This window comes from Gorilla gorilla, chromosome 12, assembly GCF_029281585.2.
Source record: "Gorilla gorilla gorilla isolate KB3781 chromosome 12, NHGRI_mGorGor1-v2.1_pri, whole genome shotgun sequence".
Classification (NCBI taxonomy): domain Eukaryota; kingdom Metazoa; phylum Chordata; class Mammalia; order Primates; family Hominidae; genus Gorilla; species Gorilla gorilla.
The window spans coordinates 69,670,598-69,686,929 of NC_073236.2; the positions used below are offsets into that span (position 1 = coordinate 69,670,598).

The following is a 16,332-nucleotide window of genomic DNA, read 5'->3' on the forward strand; positions in this document are numbered from 1 at the left end:
GATATTGTTTGTTTTATTCATTGTTGTATTCCTAGCACCTAGGACAATGTCTGACACATTATTGACAATACTTGTGAAGTGAATAGTAAAACAACTTTCTTTGTCCTATTAGGCCCTTTTGGCCTCTCCAGCATCATCTGCATCAGTTCCCTATCTTGACCTTCCCATCCTCCACCTCATGACATCTCTTTAGATGTGCTTTCTTGCTGCAAGACCTTTGCATGTGCTCTTCATTGTGCCTAGAACACCCTTCCTCCCATGCTCTGCCACTGCCTGGATATCTCCTATTCATCATCTAAGTTATAGCTTAGTATACGTGTAACTTCACCTGATTAGCCTTGATCCTACAACTCTGCATGCATTGCCATTAATTATCATATGTATTGTAATTATTTTGTTGTCTGTGTCCTTCACTAGACTGTAAGCTTATGTTGTGCTCACCATGAATTCCTAGTCAAAGCTTATCAGCAGTGGCTAGAAGGACTTTTGAGGTGGGGCACTAGGGAGGGGGATAGAGTATTGGGGGCAGCACCTGAGGTCTAGGAAGGTGTACTTTAGGATGTCAGGGTGAGTTTTAAACACTGGCCCTTGGTTCATTGTCGTTCTTCCTATTTCATCCATCTTTGGTAATTCCCTTGTTTGCCTGGATGAACCGTCTAAAATGATTAAGTCATATCCATGAAACCAGGGTAAGCCTGACACAAAACACTTGCTCATGAAGGGAGCATGTGTCCTGAGGATAAAGGTTGAGAATCTGGGTAGGCATATTATTAACTTCAGGTAGCTGAGGGCAGAATAACTGACAGTGGAGTAGAATTCTAAGCAAGGAAGGAAGCAAAAGGCCTGAAGGATAAGATGAGACAAGGCTGAAGCAGGATCATTAAATCATAAACCTGGAGCACCTGGATAGTGAGTAGAGTGTAAGAAGGAACAGGGCAAGCAATTCAGGATTAGAGTCATAAATAATCTTGGGGATTACTTAAATCATCTTTTAGCATTCTTACCTCTTTAGTTTGGAACCAGCTTTTGGATTATAGAGAGGATCAGATAGTTGACATACAAGGATTTGAGTGAGAGTGTATATTACTTTCTCTGTATTTTATGGGCTCTTTACTTTAAAATGAAATCCCCAGAAATCCTACCTTAGCTTTTCCCCCACCTAAATTTCTGCTGCCAAGAGCCTATCCATTCTTTTAAATATGTCAGGTTCAACTCCCTTATCTTTGAAACAAGTTGCATGTACAGAAGCCTGCAGTAGTCCTGGAGCTTCCTTCAGACAGGGTGAAGGGAGTGAGCTCTCTTCAGGCTACCTCCTCCCACTGAACCAGGCATAGGAGCTGGCCTCAGCAGCCTTAGGAGTTCAGGACTCTGTTCAACATGAATCTGTGGAATTTCTCTCTGAATTTTGGGGAGAGAGTATTCTGTAGAATATAGTACGGGACTCTGTCAGTGAGGCATAGCAAAAAGTACTGGAAGACTGGCTGGATGTGCGTGAATGGTGGGATCTGATGGTATGTAGGAGTGGGCATCAAGGTTTCTGACCTGGCTCTTAAATTTTGACAGCGTTAGGGGGCACTGATGTGCCAAGTAGAGAGTCTTGAGGGGTAGCGCTAGTCCCTGGTGTTCTGAATGTTTTTGTATGTAGCTCAGAGCTCTTTTGCAGGCTAATGGGGATTCATGAAGATAGAGTACTTACTGAGGAACGGTGTGTTCTGTTTTGAAGATTGAATGGAGTGGTTATGTGCACAGACTGGGCAGTCTATGGCCTGGTCATCTAGTCTCTGTGAGGTGAGGCACCTGCATTTCCTTCCTAGGGCCATGCTGGGAAAACCAACCTAAGAGAGCTGGAGATCATGACTGTTGTTAGTGATTTCCCCGAGACTGCTAACTGTCTTTGCTTGCTCCTTCTGTTCTCTTAAGTCCCATGGCTGTAATGTCCTGCCTTCTATTTTCTGCTTTGGGACCTTCAAATTCCATAATTCATTCAGACTTCTCTTTCTAGAGACAAGGTCTCGCTATGTTGCCCAAGCTGGAGTGTGGTGGCTGTTCACAGGCGTGATCATAGCACACTACAGCACTGAACTTGAGCTCAAATGACCCTTCTGCCTCAGCCACCCAAGTTGCCAGGATATAGGTGTGCACCATCACACTTAGCTCAGATTGATCTGTCTAGATTACTTAATAATGCCCAGCTTGACTCTGGCTTTACATAGTACTCTAATTATGACATTGACAGCCAGCTTCAAGTAAGGGCCTTTCTTCATTAGCCTTGTTCCTAGAGCTATGGTTTTGAAGCTTTAGTGCATCAGAATTACCCATGAGGGTGAGAGAGGGGGCGCTGGATACTTGTTTAAAATGCAGATTTCCTGGTATCAACTGCTAGATACTCTAATTGAGTAGGTTTGGGGCGGTGACCAGGAATCTGCAGCTTGATCAGCCTCCCAGGTGATTCTGACACCAGTCATCTGGTCTCCAGATCATATATATATGTATTTTTTTTAGATGGAGTTTCGCTCTTGTTGCCCAGGCTGGAGTGCAATGGCACGATCTTGGCTCACTGCAATCTCTGCCTCCCAGGTTCAAGCAGTTCTCCTGCCTCAACCTCCCAAGTAGCTGGGATTACAGGCACCCGCCACTATGCCCAGCTAATTTTTTTTTAAAAATTTTTTGTATTTTTAGTAGAGACGGGGTTTAACTATGTTGGCCAGGCTGGTCTCGAACTCATGACCTCAGGCAATCCACCCACCTCAGCCTCCCACAGTGCTGGGATTACAGGTGTGAGCCACCGTGCTCAGCCAAAGATATCTATGATATCTATTTTCTCCTTTTTTTTTTTTTTGAGACAGAGTTTTGCTCTTGTCGCCCAGGCTGCAGTGCAATGGAGTGATCTCAGCTTACTGCAGCCTCCATCTCCCAGGTTCAAGAGATTCTCCTGCCTCAGCCTCCAGAGTAGCTGGGAATGCAGGCGTCCACCACCACACCCAGCTAAATTTTTTATTTTTATTTTTGTATTTTTAGTAGAGACAGGGTTTCTCTATGTTGGCCAGGCTAGTCTTGAACTCCTGACCTCAGGTGATCCACTTGCCTCCCAAAGTGCTGGGATTACAGGTGTGAGCCACTGCACCCGGTCCTCCAGACCATATTTAGAGAAATTCTGACATAGAGGACTCTGCCACTTCTCTACCCTTAAAGGGGCAGGGAAAAGATTTGAGTTCTTTACTTGGATCCTGCAATATCTGGTCCCTGCATGTTTCTCAACTCTCATCCCAGGCCCCTTCTTCCCTACTGCTGGCACCTTCATCTGCTCACAGTTCGTTGATCCCTTCTCCAGCAGTTTCTGGCCTGAAGGCCTTTGCAGTGCTGTATAGCCTCTGCCTGGAACACTCTTTACTGTGCATAATGCCTCAATTAACTCTCCCTTGGTTTTTTTTTTTTTTTTTTTTGAGACAGAGTCTCACTCTGTCACCCAGGCTAGAGTGCAGTGGCATGATCTCAGCTCACTACAACCTCCGCCTCCCAGGTTCAAGCGATTCTCCTGTCTCAGCTTCTCGAGTAGCTGGGACTACAGGAGTGCGCCACCATGCCCGGCTAATTTTGTATTTTTCATAGAGACGGGGTTTCTCCATGTTAGCCAGGCTGGTCTTGAACTCCTGACCTCAAGTGATTCACCTGCCTCAGCCTCCCAAAGTGCTGGGATTACAGGCATGAGCCACCGCGCCCGGCCTGTCCTTTGCCTTTGATTGTCAAGTAAGCATTATCTCCTTTTGAAGGGCTTTCTGGCCACTCTATATAAAGAAACTGTTAGCACCCCATTTGTTTACATAAGACCACTTAACTGTTTGTCTTTCTCTCCTGGTGGGTTATAAGCTCTGTGAGGGCAGGGAACTTGTTCCTGGTTATGTATCTTCAGTGCCTAGTATGTAGAGGCACTCAATAACTACTTGTTGACTAATCCACATTTTTATTTTCATGTTAGTATCTGTGTTGTTGGATTGTGTGTCTGCACAACTTTTTTTAATTGAGACAGAGTTTCGCTCTTGTTGCCTGGGCTGGAGTGCAGTGGAGCGATCTCGGCTTACTGTAGCCTCTGCCTTGCAGGCAGTTTTCCTGCCTCAGCCTCCCAAGTAGCTGGGATTACAGGCATGTGCCACCACACCTGGTTAATTTTGTATTTTTTTTTAGTAGAGACGGGGTTTCACCGTGGTGGTCAGGCTGGTCTCAAACTCCTGACCTCAGGTGATCCACCTGCCTCGGCCTCCCAAAGTGCTGGGATTACAGGCGTAAGCCACTGTGCCTGGCGACTATGCCCAACTCTTGCCCTTTGTATGTATTGTTGCCTTTGCCAGAAACACCCTTTCTCATGTCAATTTGGCAGATTCCTTCTTGTCCTTTACTACTTCTTTAAGCATTTTTTTTGACTTCTGAGACAGTGCAGGTTCAACAGAGACAGCACTTTGTCCTCTTTAATAGGCTTTTTTTTTTTTTTTGAGTTGGAGTCTCACTCTGTTGCCCAGGCTGGAGCGTGGTGGTGTGATCTCGGCTTACTGCAACCTCCGCCTCCTGAGTTCAAGTAATTCTCATGCCTCAGCCTCCCGAGTAGCTGGAATTACAGATGTGCGCCACCACACCCAGCTAATTTTTGTATTTTTAGTGAACATGGGTTTTACCATGTTGGCCAGGCTGGTCTCAATTTCCTGAGCTCAGGTGATCCGCCTGCTTCAGTCTCTCAAAGTGCTGGGATTACAGGCATTAGCCACCACACCTAGCCTTCTAACAGGCTTTTCAACCATATGTTGTGATTTTACCTGTGTAGGAGATAGATGGTAGCGTCTGTCTTTTACAGTTGACAACCCAGAGGCTCTAAGACAGGTGTCCCCAACCCTAGTCTGTGGCTCATTAGGAACAGGTTGCACAGCAGAAGGTGAGTGAAGTGGTGGGCGAGTGAGCAAAGCTTCATCTGTGTTTTTACAACCATCACTCGCATTACTGCCCAAGCTGTGCCTCCTGTCAGATCAGCGCAGCGTTAGATTCTCATAGGAGTGGGAACTCTATTGTGAACTGAGCAAGTGAGGGATCTAGGTTGCATGCTTCTTATGAGAATCTAATGCCTGATGATCTGTCACTGTCTCCTATTTCATCTAATTGCAGGAAAACAAGCTCAGGGCTCCCACTGATTGTACATTATGGTGAGTTGTATAATTATTTCATTATATATTACAACATAATAATAATAGAAGTAACGTGCACAATAAATGTAATGTACTTGAATCATCCTGAGACCATTCCCTCCCCTTTGTCCATGGAAAAATTGTCTTTCATGAAACGGGTCCCTGATGCCAAAAAGGTTGGGGACGTCTGCTCTAAGAGATTAATTAACTTGGAAATGGCAGAACTGATACTTGAACCCTGATGTATCTAAGGAGCCCTCATTTCTACCTCACTATGCTCCCTCTAAGAAAACCAATCAGTGTGCATACCTATGTAACAAACCTGCATGTTCTGCACATGTAGCCCAGAACTTAAAGTATAATTGAAAAAAAAATTCAATTTACCATAAAAAAAAAGAAAAAACCAATCAGCAGACTGAGAGACACTGAAGTGAAAGAGGTGCTTTTAAAAAAATTAGTTGGTGGGCCGGGCATGGTGGCTCACGCCTGTAATCCCAGCACTTTGGGAGGCCGAGGTGGGCGGATCACGAGGTCAGGAGATCGAGACCATCCTGGCTAACGTGGTGAAAACCCTGTCTCTACTAAAAAAAATACAAAAAATTCGCCGGGCATAGTGGGGGGCGCCTGTAGTCCCAGCTACTCAGGAGGCTGGAGAATGGCGTGAACCCGGGAGGCGGAGCTTGCAGTGAGCCAGGATGGCGCCACTGCACTCCAGCCTGGGCGACAAAGCAAGACTCCGTCTCAAAAAAAAAAAAAAAAAAAAAAAAAGTTGGGTAATAAAACTTAAAAAAAAATTTCTGGCCAGGCGCATAATTTCTGCCTCTAATCCCAGCATTTTGGGAGGCTGAGGCGGGAGGATCACCTGAGGTCAGGAGTTCAAGACCAGCCTGGCCAACATGGTGAAACCCTGTCTCTACTAAAAATACAAAAATTAGCCAGGTGTGCTGGCAGGCGCCTGTAATCCCAGCTACTCAGGAGGCTGAGGCAGGAGAATTGCCTGAACCTGGGAGGTGGAGGTTGCAGTGAGCCGAGATCATACCGTTGCACTCTAGCCTGGGGGACAAGAGCGAGACTTTGTCTCAAAAAAAAAAAAAAAAAAAAAATTTCTTCAGAGTCCAGGCGCGGTGGTTTACACCTGTAATTGTAGCACTTTGGTAGGCTGATGCAGGCTATCACTTGAGGCCAGGAGTTCCAGGCCAGCCTGGCCCACATGGCAAAACACTGTCTCTATAAAAAATACAAAAATTAACTGAGTGCAGTGTCACATGCCTGTAGTCCCAGCTACTTGGGAGGCTGAGGCAGGAGAATCGCATGAACCCGGAGGTGAAGGTTGCTTGAACCCAAGACGTGGAGGTTAACTCCAGCCTGGGTGACAGAGTGAGACTCAGTTTCCTCAGAGTTAAACACGTAAAATGAATAATTTTGACAAGAAATTTATAAAGACAGCAGAGTGTAAAGGGTGACCATAGCATTGAGAAGATGATGTGTATTTCATGTATTTCCTTGATCATATCCATGATTCCTTGTGGTACTGATAAAGGCAACACATACAGCCTGGTAGAAATGAGCTTGGCCAGGAGTGTTGGCTCATGCCTGTAATCCCAGCACTTGGGGAGATTGAGGTGGGCGGATCACGATCAAGACCATCCTGGCCAACATGGTGAAACCCTGTCTCTACTAAAAATACAAAAAATTAGCTGGGCATGGTGGCGTGCGCCTGTAGTCCCAGCTACTCGGGAGGCTGAGGCAGGAGAATCGCTTGAAGCTGGGAGGCAGAGGTTGCAGTGAGCTGAGATTGTGCCACTGCATTTCAGCCTAGCGACAGAGCGAGACTCTGTCTAAAAAAAAAAAAAAAAACAAAAAAATCGTTTTACTGGCTGGGCGCAGTGGCTCATGCCTATAATCCCAGCACTTTGGGAGGCCGAGGTGGGTGAATCACTCGAGGTCAGGAGTTCAAGACCAGCCTGGCTAAAATGATGAAACCCCATCTTTACTAAAACTACAATAATTAGCTGGACGTGGTGGTGCATGCCTGTAATCCCAGCTATTTGGGAGGCTGAAGCAAGAGAATTGCTGGAACCTGGGAGGTGGAGGTTGCAGTGAGCCGAGATCACACCACTGCACTCCAGCCCGGGCAACAGAGCAAGATCCTGTCTCAAAAAAAAAAAAAAAAAAAAGATACATAATGGATGGTTGGTTGCAGGAAAAAGAAAAATGACACAGATAATACATAAACAAGCTGATGTGGAACAATCTCTAAGATCTGTCATTAAGAGAAAACTAAAGAAAAGTGCAAAATTGTATTTATGGTTAGTGTGCCAGTGTTAGCATTTATATGTAAAAAGAGGAGAAACTCTGTATACTTGTTATATACCCATACTGTTTCTGAAAATTTTCTTTTTCTTTCTTTCTTTCTTTTTTTTTTAATAGAGATGGGGTTTCCCTGTGTTGCCCAGGCTGGTCTAGAACACGTGGACTCAAGCAATCCACCTACCTTGGCCTCCCAAAGTGCTGGGATTACAGGCATGAGCCACCATGCCTGGCCTTTTTGTTTTTTAATATCCTTCTCTGTTGCCGAATTTTTTTTTTTCCCATATGAACATTACCTTTTTAAAAGGAGTAGTTGTGAGCTGGGCGCGGTGGCTCATGCCTATAATCCTAGCACTTTGGGAGGCTGAGGCGGGCAGATCACCTGAGGTCAGGAGTTTGAGACCAGCTTGCCTAACATGGCAAAACCCAGTCTCTACTAAAAATACAAAAAAATTAGCTGGGTGAGGTGGCGCATGCCTATAATCCCAGCTACTCGGGAGGCTGAGACGGGAGAATCACTTGAACCCAGGAGGTGAAGGTTGCAGTGACAGGGAGCCGAGATTGTGCCACTGCACTCCAGCCTGTGTGACAGAGCAAGACTCTGTCTAAAAAAAACAAAACAAAAAAAAGCAGTTGTGGTAAAAAAACACACATAAAATTTACCATCTTAACCATTTTTAAGGGTATGAGAAATTGTAAAAAACAAACGTAAAATTTGCCATTTTAACCACTTTTAAGTCTTTACGTTTTGGTAGTCTTAGGTATATTCACATTTTGTGCAACAGATCTCCAGAACTTTTTCATCTTGCAAAACTGAAACTCTGTACCCATTAAACAACAACTCTTCTTGCCCTACCCCTCCTTTCTCTCTGATACCACCATTCTACTTTCTGTTTCTATGAATTTGGATACTTTACTACCTCATATAAATAGAGTCATACAGTATTTTTGTGTGTGTGATGGGCTTATTTTACTTAGCATAATGTGTTAGGGTTCATTCATGCTGTAGCATGTGACAGGATTTCTTTCTGGTTTAAGGTTGAATAATAATCCATTTTATGTATGCATCATAGTTTAGCCATTCATTCATCAATACGTTGCCTTTTTAAAAATTTTAATTTTTAATTTTTTTGTAGAGACAGAGTCTCGCTATGTTGCCCAAGCTGGTCTTGAACTCCTCACCTCGAGCGATCCTCCCGTCTTGGCCTCCCAAGTGTCAGGATTACGGGCATGTGCTATCACACCCAACCTGATACATTGCCTTTATAAATTTTTTTTTCTTTATTCTAAAAACCAGAAAAAACAAAACTGGATACATGTGCAGAACATGCAGGTTTGTTACATAGCTGTACGTGTGCCATGGTGGTTTGCTGCACCTATTGACCTATCCTGTAAGTTCCCTCCCCTCACCCCCACCCTCCAACAGCCCTGATGTGTGTTATTCCCTTCTCTGTGTCCATGTGTTCTCAATGTTCAACTCCCACTTATGAGTGAGAATGTGTGGTGTTTGGTATTATGTTCCTGTGTTAGTTTGCTGAGGATGATGACTTCCAGCTTCATCCATGTCCCTGCAAAGTATATGATCTCATTGCTTTTTATGGCTGCATAGTATTCCATGGTTTATATGTACCATATTTTCTTTATCCAGTCTATCATTAATGGGCGTTTGGGTTGGTTCCATGTCTTTGTTATTGTAAATAGTGCTGTAATAAACATACGTGTGCATGTGTCTTTTTCTTTTTTTTGAGACGGAGTCTTGCTCTGTCGCCCAGTGGCATCAGAGTGCAGTGGCACCATCTCTGCTCACTGCAACCTCCACCTCCCAGGTTCCAGTGATTCTCCTGCCTCAGCCCTCCTGAGTAGCTGGGATTACAGGCGTGCGCCACCACGCCTGGCTAATTTTTGTATTTTTAATAGAGACAGGGTTTCACCACGTTGGCCAGACTGGTCTCAAACTCCTGACCTCAGGTAATCCACCTGTCTCGGCCTCCCAAAGTGCTGGGGTTATAGACGTGAGCCACCTCGCCTGTCCTGAATGTTTTTTAAAAGTACTTTGCTTCACCTTATAAATGTGATCCTGAAAAACTGGGTATAAACATTGTATGTATATATATGTATGTATGTATGTATGATGGATAGTTTGAGGGGTGGTTAAATAATATCTTAGTTAACTTTACAGCAAAAAGGAGACTCTTTTTTGTCTTGTGAATGATCCCCAACTTTATGTCTCAGATGTTTGTATTAGAGATTTTTCTTGAAGCAAAACATACCTCTACTAGGAATGGAACCAAAAAGGGGGAGATGTGGTTATTTGAAATTGCAGGTAGCTGTATATACCAGGACATCCCATCGTTTGTCTTCCTTTACCCACTTCTCCATTTGTTTTACCAGCATCTCTGTTTTCCTGTTCCATGCAGTAGAAATCCTGGAGCCCTCTTATTATTTTTTTATTTTTTATTTTTTTAAATTTTTATTTATTTATTTATTTATTTATTTATTTATTTATTTATTTATTGAGACGGAGTCTTGCTCTGTCGCCCAGGCTGGAGTGCAGTGGCGCGATCTCGGCTCACTGCAAACTCCGCCTCCCGGGTTCACGCAATTCTCTTGCCTCAGCCTCCTGAGTAGCTGGGACTACAGGCGCCTGCCACCGTGCCCGGCTAATTTTTTTTTTTTGTATTTTTAGCAGACACAGGGTTTCACCGTGGTCTTGATCTCCTGACCTTGTGACCCACCCGCCTCGGCCTCCCAAAGTGCTGGGATTACAGGTGTGAGCCACCGCGCCCAGCTATTTTTTATTTTTTGAGACGGAGTCTCACTCTGTCACCCAGGCTGGAGTGCAGTGGCATGATACCGGCTCACTGCAACCTCCGTCTCCTGGGTTCAAGCGATTCTCCTGCCTCAGCCTCCTGACTAGCTGGGATTACAGTAGAGACGGGGTTTCACCATTTTGGCCAGGCTGGTCTTGAACTCCTCACCTTGTGATCCACCCGCCTCAGCCTCCCAAAGTGCTGGGATTATAGGCGTGAGCCACCGCGCCTGGTGAGCCCTCTTATTTTTATAACATGCTTCCTATGTGTTGATTTTGTTTTCCCTATTGGGGTAAATTTTTGAAGGCAGGAGGCATCTCTTATATCCTGTAGTGATGAGCATAATACGAGTTGTTCAATAAATACATATTTGGCAAAGATGAGAGGTGGAGAGAGAAAGAGGTTCCTCTGCTGAAGAAGTGTGATTACTTTTGGTTTTTGTCTACCTCATGTGGTACCCGTTTCTAGCAGGGAGTTTCTTCCATTTGCAGACCAAGTGTGTTGGGGACTTGAGATGCGTACATGAGTGTTTGTGATGTTTCCTGCTGAAAGCACAGGTAAGAGAGCTGAAGCCAGATTGGGGCCTGAAGAATCTGACTTGATAGTTTGTAGACTTCTGCGATAACCCTGAGGAGAGAATTTCAGGTTTCTATCCTCTGCTTAACAACAAGCCTGAATATTTAACTATCAGCAGGGCAGCTGGACCTGAATGTGCTTTAGGCGTCTTAAATTCAGTAGTACATAGTAGGAATGTTTGATAAAAGTGATTTTACTTTTTTTGTCAATAGTGTATGAAAGCACTTAACACAGAGCCTGGCTTATAGTTGGTGTCCAAGAGGTGACAGAGAGTATGTGAGAAATGTTTTGAAGTAGTTGAGTCTTTCCCTGAGTGCCCTGCCTCCACTCATGTGGCTATACCCCCCACCCCAGGCTAAAGATACAGGCACCAACAATGTGGATTTCACCTTTGGGAAGTTTCCAGTTCCTTGTTTGTGGCATTATGCTCAAACAAGAAGTGTAGTCTGCTCTTACATGTCTAAGAGCAGATAGATCTGAACCCTGGCTACCCTCACCCCAGACTGAAAATGTTTGAATCAAACTAACATGTCTGGTCACCCTCGGCAGCTTTCTTCGTAGGGACTTAGTCTCGAGAACCTTAGTGGGGAAATCTGTGAATCTCTGGGGTAAATGGGCAAGGCGGTGGATATGGGGGATTGAGCATGAATTAACTTAGCCAGGATAGCTTATGAGTACAGGCATGGAGGAGAGGACAGGGTAGGGGCCAAAAAGGGCTTGACTCTGTCATTTCTGCTCATAGAAAGATGTAGGCCTTGTGTGCCAAGGGTAGAGCTCTGGCCTCCTGTGGCCTTTCACCTCCATATGATGAGCCAGCCTTGCTCCCAGCTGTCCCTGCAGGGCATCTTGGGTTTTGTAGGGGATGAAAATAGGGAGTCTGAGTCAGGTGGCCTTGCTTCAAATCCTGCAGGTGTGCAGGGAGGAGTTGTGCCTCCCAGGACCTGTTTCCTATGTATTGAAATAAGAGGAATCCCATCCAGATTCTGTGGAGGTTTCCTTCCATCCTTCTTATGTCCCTTTTTCAAACTGTCACTGGCCTGGCTTCTGGGAAGAAGAGAGAAAGGATTAGAGAAATAAAGAACTTGAGGAGGTGTGTAGATTTGCTGTCCTTAAATTCTTTCTGGAGCAAAGTATAGGTATTGGGAGGAGGATCAGTGAATGGGTGCGTGAACAGATACACTGCTTATGCTGTTGCCTGGCACTCAGCCTCGACCCTTACTCAGTATTATTAATCTTGTTAGATGTTGGTCTACTCTCCCAGTTGGAATATGAGCATATATATATGTGTAATTTTATATCAATGGAGTCATATCTTGTTACTGTTTTACCATCTTTTTTCACTTGATTTCACTTGATTGAGGACATTTTCATGTCAATAAATACAGAATAAAGGGCTGAATTATAGTTCAGTGAGTGGATATAATACTGCTATTATTCTCTAATATTTAACCCATTTATTTTATCTGTTATCAGTGGGGTCTTCTTTGACTCCCGTAACAAGATAACAATCCTCCTTTCTTCCCTATCTCTCTTCCCTTCTATATTTTTCTCTATAGCATTTAGCATCATCTGATATATACTTTTCTTATTTATTTGCTTATTGCCTAACTTCCCTCCATTAGAATATAAGCTCCATGAAGACAGGGATTTTTCTTTTAAAGATTGTTTTATTATGCTAGAATCAGGCAGCATCTCATTCTATATCATAGAATGAGTGTTTCTCCCCCTTTTTTTTGGAGACAGGGTCTCGCTCTGTCACCCACACTGGAGTGCAGTGGCATGATCTCATCTCACTGCAACCTTCACCTCCTGGGCTTAAGTGATCCTCTTACCTCAGCCTCTCAAGTAATTGGGACTACAGGCATGTGCTGCTTCACCCAGCTATTTTTAAAAATTTTTTCTAAAGATGGGGTCTCAGTGTGTTGCCCAGTCTGGTCTCGAACTCCTAGGTTCAAGCAATCCTCCCTCCTCAGCCTCCCAAAGTGCTGGGATTACAGGTGTCAACCACCACACCTGGCCCTTTTTTCTTTTATCCATGCTCTATACTTGGTATTGAGAACAGTTCCTGGTACATCAGTGATGCTTAATAAATATTTGTTGAGTGAATTAATTTGTTGGACATTTGGTATACTTATTGGGCTTTTTATTTGCAGTATTTTGATTATTGTGAGCATTCTATGATAAACACTTGGTATATACATCTTTGCATGCTTGTGCACTATCTCTTCAGGATAAATTCCAAGAAATTTGCCAGCTGAGTTAAAGGGTATGCATATTTAAAATGTCAATTCACGGAGCCAAACTACCCTTAAGAATATAACCTTCTATTAGCACATGAGACTGCCTGTTTTCCCATGTTTTTAATAACATTGGGTGCTGTATTTTTTGTCTTCCTCATCTGACAGGTGAGACGTGGTCTTGTAACACAGTGGTTAAGAATGTGACTTTGGAGCCAGCCTGCTAGGGGCTGAATTCTGACTCAGCCATTTACTAACTGTGTGACCTTAGGTAAGTCATTTACCTTCTCTGTCCCTCAGTTTCATCTCGGTAAAGTAGGGATAATGATAGCACCTATTTTATAGGGTTATTGTGAGGAATAAATCCAAGTAAAATGCTTAGAATAGTAACTGAAACATAGCACTCATTAGGAATGCTTTAATTTTCATTTATTTGAATATTAAAGGTTGAATTTTCAGAGGTATTTTGGACCTTTGTATTTTTTCTTTAAATCACTTATTCATGACTTTTGAACTTTTTTTTTTCTTTTAGAGACAGGGTCTTGGTTTGTTGTTTAGGCTGGAATGCAGTGGTGCAATCATAGCTCACTGTAGCCTTGAACTCTTGGGCTCAAGAGATCCTCCTGCCTCAGCCTCGTGAGTAGCTGGGCCTACAGGCGCCTGCTACCACACATGGCTAATTTTTTATTTTTTGTAGAGATGGGTTCTTGCAGCCCAGACTGGTCTTGAGCTTTGGCCTGAAGTGCTCCTCCTGCCTTGGCCTCTCAAAGCATTGGGGTTACAGGTGTGAAGCACTGCACCTTGCCTACACATTTTTTCCGATAATTTTTTTTATTAATTCGTAAGAGTTAACATTGTCGACTATCATATATAATATAGAATTGTTCCCATTTTGTCATTTCCTTTCAACTTTGTCTATGTAGCTTTTTTTCTGTGTGCAAATTTTACATTTTTAGGTAGTCAGAAAATCTCTTCCCTTGTAATTTTTTCTGCTACTAGACCAATGTTTAGAAAAAAGCGTGCTTCCCCACCTCAAAATTATAAAAATAGTTACTTGTTCTTTTTGAGTACTGTGTGTGTTTAAATCTTTAATCTTTAAATTTAAATCTTTGATCCATCTGGTATTTATTTTGATATGAAGAGAGTGGTTGGGATCTGGCTGTATTTCTTTTTTCTTTCTTTTTTTTTTTTTGACGAAGTCTCACTGTTGCCCAGGCTGGAGTGCAATGGCGTGATCTCGGCTCACCACAACCTCTGCTTCCTGGGTTCAAGCGATTCTCCTGCCTCAGCCTCCCGAGTACCTGGGACTACAGGCACTCGCCACCACGCCCGGCTGATTTTTATATTTTTAATAGAGATGGTTTCACTATGTTGGCCAGGCTGGTCTCGAACTCCTCACCTTGTGATCTGCCCACCTCAGCCTCGAAAAGTGCTGGGATTACAGGCGTGAGCCATTGTGCCCAGCCTTGTATTTTTTTCAGTTTGGGTAGCTGTCCCTAATTCATTTGTTAAAGGAGAAGCAAGAGCAAGAACCTTTAATCTGTTCTCCTCTTCCCTAATTTGAAAGTAGCTTGTTATTTTGAATATCACTTTCTCAGAAATAGCACATCTCCATCTCAGAGAATGGATTTAATGTTTGGATACAGCCAAAAGTCGTTTCATTACCAAACCATGGGGTGAATATACCATGTAAAGCAGTTTGGGATCAGAACTCACAGTCTGAATTGTAAGTGATGAGACTGCTGTCTCTCTGCTACAGCTTCTTGGCTGGCTCTGAAGGCTCTTTGAAGGCAGATCCTAACAAGGGTACTGCTTTGAAGGGCCATTGTTCATTTGGAATGATAAAGTCTATGTTGTTCAAAAAACAAATGCTTGTAGCAGGTATTTTTTCACTCCAGACTGAGAATATTGGTGGGATATTGATAAGGGGTACTGAATGGTAATAAACATGTGCTCTAGCTCTGTGCTAATCAGCTTATTTCAGAACTCTAGTTTGATTCAGTTTCTTGCCTCTGACTCAAAATGGAGGGAGAGTGATTTTTACATAACAGAACACACCCACATATCCTTTTGGCAGCAGCTACCTGCCAGAGATGTTGAAGAAGAGTAGCCAACCTTTACACAGCACATATTGTGTGCCAGTCATAGTCCTAAGTATAATACCTTACATGTATAAACTTCTTAAAAGGTTGGTGCTCTGTGCTGAATTGAATAGTATCCCCCAAAATTCATGTTGCCCCAGAACCTATGAAAGTGATCTTACTTGGGGGAGAGGGGAGGGATAGCATTAGGAGATATACCTAATGCTAAATGACGAGTTAATGGGTGCAGCACACCAGCATGGCACATGTATACATATGTAACTAACCTGCACATTGTGCACATGTACCCTAAAACTTAAAGTATAATAATAATAAAATAAAAAAATTAAAAAAAAAAAGAAAGCGATCTTACTTGGAAATAAGGTCTTTGCACATATGATCAAGTTGAGATGAAGTTTTACTGGAAAGTCTTAGTCTAGTGACTGGTGTTGTCATAAGAAGAGAGGGACACAGAGGGAAGATGGCCACATGAAGATGGAGGCAGAGATTGCAGTTATGCTGCTGCAAACTAAGGAATGGCTCTGGCCCTCCAAGGATTGCTGATAACCACCAGAAACTAGAAGAGACAAGGAAGTATTCTTCCCTAGAGCCTTCAGAGGGAGCATGGCCCTACTGACACCTGGATTTCAGACTTGTAGCTTCCTAAACTGCAAGAGAATAAATTTCTGTTGTTTTAAGCCATATAGTTTGTGGTAATTTGTTATGGCAGTCCTAGGTAATTAATGTACACTCTTACCATCTTCATTTTCAGATAAACGAAACTGAGGCCCAGAGAAGTCAAATACTTTGAGATCTCTGTAGGCCCCTACTGTGCTGGCTGTGCATAGATTCCATACCTCCTGCTGTTGCTGTTGTTGGGTCTCCACCTTTACCATGGCCATCACCTCCTGACAGTGCTGGAGCTGAGCTGCTGGAATAACTTGTTTTTCTTTTTTCTTTTTTTTTTTCTTTTAAGACAGAGTTTCGCACTGTCCCCCAGGTTGGAGTGCAGTGGTGCGATCTTGGCTCACTGCAACCTTTGCTTTCTGGGTTCACGCCATTCTCCTGCCTCAGCCTCCCAAGTAGCTGGGACTACAGGTGCCTGCCACCACGCCCGGCTAATTTTTTGTATTTTTAGTAGAGATGGGGT

General features: G+C 43.6%; 1 non-coding gene across 2 annotated transcripts in view; it reads left to right on the forward strand.

Annotated features, from left to right (window-relative positions):
- LOC101142938 (uncharacterized) overlaps positions 1-16,332 on the forward strand; it is a 106,364-nt gene that overhangs the window by 22,043 nt on the left and 67,989 nt on the right. For both annotated transcript variants that reach the window (XR_008676934.2, XR_010129952.1), the window contains exons 5-6: positions 5,149-5,186; positions 13,270-13,372. This is a non-coding gene — a transcript (uncharacterized protein). The remainder of the gene's footprint in view (positions 1-5,148; positions 5,187-13,269; positions 13,373-16,332) is intronic.